This window comes from Otolemur garnettii, unplaced genomic scaffold (genome assembly GCF_000181295.1).
Source record: "Otolemur garnettii isolate 467f Iridium unplaced genomic scaffold, OtoGar3 scaffold00059, whole genome shotgun sequence".
In the NCBI taxonomy this organism is placed as follows: Eukaryota; Metazoa; Chordata; class Mammalia; order Primates; family Galagidae; genus Otolemur; species Otolemur garnettii.
The window spans coordinates 5,614,514-5,622,193 of NW_003852454.1; positions in this window are offsets into that span (position 1 = coordinate 5,614,514).

Consider the following 7,680-nt stretch of genomic DNA (forward strand, 5'->3'; position numbering starts at 1 on the left):
GCAGGGTTATTTATCATCTATTGGCAGGTCTGATCTGGTCTAATCAAGTATTTAAGCAAAACTCTTTTATCCTTCATCTTACTAGAAAGAAGTACTACAACTTGAAAACTGAAAGAAATTTGAGAGATATTATCTAATCTTTACTTCCCTTATTATTATGGACAGGGAAACAGAGGTCCAGCAATGGTAATTGATTTAGCAGTCTGGTCTTCTACAATCTGCTTTCTAATTATCAATCTAGTGTTCTCTGTATTATACTGGAACTTCAGTAAATTATAACCTATGTGAATATCACAAATTCTTGTAAATTTTAGTCTGTTTCAACTAAAGAAGCATATCCAGGCAGTGTTTTCACTTTATAATGACCTTAGAAAATGTCACTTAAAGCTAGAAAAATAAGTAGGCTTCAAAAAGTGATCCTAAGTATTAGGACCCCATCTCAGTTTGCTAGACCTGCTTCCTTGACAGAACAAAAGCTTTTGTAAAGTATTTAGCCTGGTACACATGCAATATGAAACATTGTGGACTGCAATTAGAAGACTAATTTCTAAAAGCACTTAAAACAGAACTAAGATTTAGATTATGTGTCCACTTGTAATGAAATAATTTATGTTCATAATGTGAACGTGTAATAGAATTAACTATATATAATATTACTTGTTTTATAATTTTATCAGGAAGGGAGAAGGAAATATGAATTTATAACAATGAGCTATTTAATATCTGTATTTGAATATTTAAAATATTCTGATGATAAGGTTGCCAAAGTAGTTTTGAATTCATAAAAGTTATTTATACCACAAAAATGTGGGATATGTTTACAGGCTCTTTTGTTTTGTAGTATTTTGTAGTTCAGATGAATTTGCATTTCAGTCACGTACAGCAAAAACATGATGGTAAATATTTGTTGGAAGAAATAATAATATGACAAGGTATAGATAAATTATGCCATAGCCTGCGGTTTAAGCTGCCACATCAGCAAAGTAAATACTTTGTATTAGCATTGCTTATTTCCTACATTTGCTTGACCTATCCTACCACAATTGAGAGATCCATTTTTTGTGGTGTTTCCGCTAAGTGAAATAGCTATGTTATTAAAACCTACTGGATTAATTTTCTCAAATATCATAATTTCTGATCTGTTGGCAAAGGTTTATTCGTGTTTCAGTATGAGTACAATATAAGTCATAACTGTTTTATAAAATTGTTAGAGAATTGTATAGATACAAAGGATTTACATAATCCTAAAACATTTTTGAGAGCTAATTGCTAATAGATAATTCCAGCAATTTTATCAAGAGCCTAAGCAATTGATTTCTAAACTCTATGTTTTTGGTTCAACTTTAACATGTCTGCACCTATTATCAACATAATTTTTTTTTATCTATAGAGTTCATTTATTCTTAACAGAAGTTACTACAATAAGCCTTTCAAGGTTGTCAAATACAAACAGTAGTCCCTATTTCTGCCAGAAATTAGACATCTTTTTACAATCTTGTTAAATTTTTTGTGAGTAGACATTGAATAGTTATTTGTTTCAGTATATAAATATGCTCCTATTTATTTGTATGTTTTTCTACTGCAGGATACTGTTGATTTCTGAAATTTTGTAATCATTTTATTTTAGTAATCCAAGCTAATGGGCAGCCAGAAGTAATATGTGCTGGGGTGCAATCCATCAGCATTGGCTAGACATGGTTCAATGCATAAATAAGTAAACCAGTTTTTAAAAACAAATTTACAAAGTGAAAGATGCTGGAAATAATTGCAAGTTAAAGATTACAGTTTAGGGGAAAATTCAAATGTTTAACTTCCTGAAATCTTTTAAAATGAAAATATTTTAAAGCCTTAGTAAGCTCACAGAAGTTTCAGTTAAACACTGTAGGATTTTCCTATCTATTATTGTGTAAATGATATAGAAGATATTTTTCTATGAACAAAAGATTGAAACTGTCAGCCTCTTTAATGTCATTGTTCAACGGGGATAAAATGGTATTTGTCTGTCTTTCATGCTGTAAAGAAAATGAATGTATCTTTCAGATGTTATTAGAATTATGATTTGGTCCTAAGGATACTCTCTTTTTTAAAAGTCTACAAGGGATTGAGTGAAAGGGAAGAGTATTATACTTCATTACACAAAATGCAGTTTTAGGGGGGAAATGTAATTTTCATTATAAACAAGAGCAATCATTGAAGCTATTTCAAATATAATGTACCTTCCTTTTTATTTTGCTTTGGAGATAGAAATGTTCCAGAAAATTTGCACATACTGTTTTTAAGTGTAAAATAATTAAACTCTAGACTTGGGAGTGTGGAAAGACATTAGTACATGAGGATAAACACGCTACATGTGTTTACCACGGAGAAAGTTTCCAGGCTTTGTCACTGTGCAGCCAGAAGTGAGGACATCATGCTGAGGGGGTGACTTTGGTGAAGCCAGAGAACAGTGCCTAAGGTTCACTGTGGTAAAAGCTTGCACAGTCCCCTGACCCAATAGTTGGTTTTGCCTTTTTATTGTAAATGTTGTGGACAGGCAAGACCATTAGGTCCAAATCTGGCTTGTGGCAGTGGTGTCATATATGCTAATGGATATGTTAATTCAGCTGAACAAAACCTGACATTGTAAACCAACTTCTCCGAGTGTGATTAATTTGTTGAATAGCTTCTGAAAAGAGTAGTATTTGTTATTGATGATTGATTAAACTTGACTCAGTGGGTACTTCGTTATTTGACTTCTGCTTCCAACCGCTCAACTTTTTAAAAATCACTAATTTGACTCTTTGGAGTAAATACTCTGAACAACTACAATTACAAGTGATATATTCCTTTATGAATGTTTGCTATAACTGTTAAAGGATTAGTGTCAGTTTCCAAAATGACTGTGATTACCTTAAATTAAATGACACATTGCTAAATAAAATCATTGCCAGAAGGCTATCAAGGAGGAGATAGCTTTGCTCAGACCCTTAGACCAATCAGGTACTGGTTGTGATTTCCCCGTGTCCACTGTAGTTACAGTTGAGCCCGTTTTACCTGTTATGCAAAGAAGCTTTTTAGTTTCTTTTCCTAAATTGTAGTGTTCAAGTTATTTGCCTATTTGGGCAAGGAAATTTCAATCCAATTCTGGGATCCTCTGGCACACCGCCTTTTCCCATCCTCCAAGGAGTTGGTAAGATTATTTGTTCTTTCTGGTAATCTGTAGAGTAGGTCAGAATTCAATGCTAAAATTGATTTCTTGAATTTCAAATAGTAGCACTTTATTTCATGCTGACTACTGACTTAATTTATATGTTTAAAAAAAATCTAGGAGTTTTGTAAATATAGGAAAATTTTTAATTGATTAGTCTTAGATCTCATTACATGGTCCCAAGTTTGAAAGCTTTGTAATGATCTCTTGATAGCTTATTGGATATTTAAGAGGTACCTTGTATGATCTTAGCTTTGTCGCTTCTCTATAATTTATTTAGTACAATAAAGGATACCCTGTTGACTTGTGTTGCTGGACCTCAGCTAGCTTCACCTAAGTTTGGGTTATTATAATCATTTCTGCTTTACATTTTTGTACAATACATGGATACTTGGAAATTCACTTATTTTGTTTTCAGTGTAGTACCTAGGAATTGACTAGATACTACACCACAAGTAAGTTTAAGGGGATAAAAGTCCTGACACTTTATGTTTGTGTTGAAGGGCAGGGTTTAAGAGGCTAAAACAGTTTATATTAAGCTGTTTGCATTTCTGCCACTAGACTGTATCTGCTTTAAAAAAATAAAAACTGCCCAACCCAGTGTTCTCCAGCATCAGGACATTGCAGTTGTAATCTATGTTGTAATCTTTTCAAATAAGAAAAGCTACTCCTTATTTTCTACAGTGTAGGCTTAATTATTAGGATTGATACTTTACTATATACTCATCGATGATATTTTTAAGTAGTTTAAAAATATATCTGTGTAGAGGGTGTTTTAATTTGGGATTTTTTTTCTTGTAACAGGTGCTATATGTAAATATGAAGAGAGAAAGTCACTTAAAAGTCTAGTTTATTTCCTAATTAAAATAAAATTTTACATTTTTGTTGCCATTTCATGTTTGATTATACTAAACTAGTGGCAAAATAGAATTCCCTAATTGTTTAAATTACCTTTCCCCCCATTTCACAAAAATATCTCTTTCCATATGACTTGTTCTCATAATTTTAAGAGGCAAAGAAGCTAAAGGTTCATTTAAAGTATGTAAGCTTGAATTTGGTCAACACTGCATAATTTGAAATCATCTCTATGCATTTGTCACTGCAGTTTACTGTATGCTTGAAAAGGCCTTGTGTATTTGTCTTAAGTTTAGTGAAAAATTAGAATTCCTGCCATTAATTCATGTAAAAAAATTTACAAGTACTAACAGCAAACAGGATTTAGAAAATGCTGATTTGTATTAAAACTGTTTTAGTCTTAAGAGCAATTTATATTCTGTGAAATGCTATTACACATATTTTGTTGGCCGTTATTTGATTTTGATTGAGAAACAGTTGTTCAGGTACAAACATGAAAAAAACTCTAGCTGTGACTCTTAATGTTCAATTGCAAAATAAAGATGTGCTTTAGTAACCTAAAGTATAGGAGTTTTGCAGATTATTTTATGGGACCTTTTTGTTGGGCTTTTCTAACAATGTTACATTCATTAATTAGTGATCAGATGGATTGCATGGGGAAAGTGCTAAGCATAAAATTTATTTCTAGAATTTTTGGAGCACATAACAGTGGCTATATTTGAGGAAGGAATGAAAAGAGAACTAACAGATTAAGAAGATTAAAGAGTTAAGAGAGGCTCCTCCTTCATAGTGGCCACTCTTGATTCATTTCTTCTCCCAGCTCCAATCCCTCCATTCTGGTAATTCCAATGTAAGACCTTGTCAATCAAAACCAAGGACCTCTCTATGCTTGAAATTAGTTTGCCTCACATATTCCCCAACTATAGTCAGGTATGCCATTTTTTCTCTGAAAAGAATTATTTAGAGAAAAGGTAATAAAATGAGTAGAAAGGCAAAAGTATGTCATGCCTGTGTTTATATACCTGATAATAAAAATTCAGACAGTATGAGGAAGATCCAGAGTAAGTTGTGACAGCCTCTGTGACATGCCTGACCCCTTAATAAAAGGTCCCTGAGGCTCGGCGGCACCTGTGGCTCAATTAGCTAAGACGCTAGCCAAGTACACCTGAGCTGGCAGGTTCGAATCCAGCCCGGGCCCACCAAACAATGATGGCTGCAACCAAAAAATAGCCAGGTGTTGTGGTGGATGCCTGTAGTCCCAGCTACTTGGGAGGCAGAGGCAGGAGAATTACTTGATCCCAGGAGGTTGCTGTGAGCTGTGATGCTACAGCACTCTACCCAGGGCTAAAGCGTGAAGCTCTGTCTCAAAAGAAAAAAAGAAAAGAAAAAGTCCCTGAAACCAATAGCAACCTCTTCAATTTCTTGTATTTTCTTCTGGGGTAAACATATGCACACACTTACTTGTACATAAACATTTTTTTAATGCCAATAGGATTATACAGTGTGTTCTGCAGCTTGCTTTTTCATCTTGCAGCATTTCCACATAGCATGTTTGGGTCCATCTCATTCTTTTTAACCACTGTTTAGTGCTCCATCTTAGGGACACACCATAATTTATTTTTGAGGCTTATTGCCATGACCTCAGCCTAGCTCACAGCAACCTCAAGACTCCTGGGTTCAGGCAACTCTCCTGCCTCAGCCTCCTGAGTAGCTGAGACTACAGGGGGCCCACCACAATGCCTGGCTAATTCTTTTATTTTTAGTAGAGACAGGATCTCACTCTTGCTTAGGCTGATCTTGAATTCATGAGCTAAAGGGATGCTCCCACCTCAGCATCCCATAGCGCAAGGATTACAACCTGAGCCACAGCTCCCGATTCATATTTTAATTTCTTTTTTTTTTTTTTCTTTGAGACAGAATCTCAAACTGTTGCCCTGGGTAGAGTGCCACGGCATCACAGCTCATAGCAACCTCCAACTCTTGGGCTTAAGCAATTCATTGCCTCATCCTCCCAAGTATCTGAGACTACAGGCACTCACTCACCACAATGCCCAGCTATTTTTTAGTTGTAGTTGTCATTGTTTGGCAGGCCTGGGCTGGATTTGAACCCACCAGCTCTGGTGTATGTGTCTGGCACCCCAGCCGCTTGAGCCACAGGTGCCAAGCCCATATTTTAATTTCTCAATGGGCACTTAGGTTGTTTCCAATTTGTGCTGTAGAAACAACACTTCAATGAACATCACTATGCAAATAGTTTTGTTAATCATTGCAAGTATAGGCATAGAGTGAATTTCTGCCAGTAGAGTTGTTAGATCATTAAGGGTATCTCCATTTTTAGATAAATATTGTATAATTGTTCTCAGAGATCTTATCTGTTTATGCTTTAACCAAAGCATATGAAAATGTCTGTTTCCCTACATTCTTATATACAGTGATTCTCAACCTTCCTAATGCCGTGGCCCTTTAATGGGGTCGCAACCCACAGGTTGAGAACCGCTGTTATAAGATGTTGGAAATTCAAGAAACTAGTCATCTGTCAGTAATTTATGTGCAAAATTTTTACTTTTTAACTTTGTTCTTTCGAGGGGGTGGCTAGGGAGAAGGCTATGAGGACATTTTTTTTCCTTGAGACAGTCTCACTATGTTGCCCTCAGTAGAGTGCTATGGTGTCACAGCTCACAGCAACCTCAAACTCCTGGGTTTAAGCGATTCTCCTGCCTCAGCCTCTCAGTTATCTGGGACCACAGGCACCCGCCACAATGCCCAGCCATTTTTTGCTGTTGTTGCGATTGTCATTGTTGTTTAGCTAGCCCCAGCTGGGTTCAAACCAGCCAGGCTGGGTTTGAAGCAACCAGTCTGGGTGTGTAGCCAGCGCCCGACCCACTGTTTAATACTGTTTAATACTGTTTTAATACTACTATAAACAAATGTATCCATGTTCTTTTTTTATTTTTTTGAGACAGAGTCTTACTGTGTCACCCTTGGTAGAGTGCTCTGGCATCACAGCTCACAGCAACCTCAAACTCTTGGGCTTAAGCGATGGTCTTGCCTCAGCCTCCCAAGTAGCTGGGACTACAGGTACCCACCCAACACTGGGCTATTTTTTTGTTGCAGTTGTTTAGCTGGCCCGGGCCAAGTTCAAACCCACCACCTCAGTGTATGTGGCTGGCGCCTTAACCACTGTGCTACAGGCGCTGAGCCTATTAATATTCTTAATGATTGAGTTTGGACATTCCATCTGTGACTGAAGCTTTCTTAACTACCAACACATAAACCAGCAGACTGGCATTTCTGCTTTCTATTTTTGATCTTCCCTTGCCTTGTTCTACCAGTTAAGCTCTAAGCTTACTAAAATTAGTTGTTTATGTACTGTTGGAAATGTATTTATTATATCATTTAATCATAGACTACATAAGCCAATGAAATGAGAATGTGAAAAGAGGTTTGGGGTTTCAAAAGTCTTATAAAAGTGAGGTAGTGGCTGGGCACTGTGGCTCATACCTATAATTCTAGCATTCTGGGAGACCAAGTCAGGAGGATCCCTTGAGGTCAGGAGTTTGAGACCAGCCTTAGAAAAATTAGATAGGCCTCATGGCAGGCGCCTATAGTCCCAGATACTTGGGAGGCTGAAGCAGGAG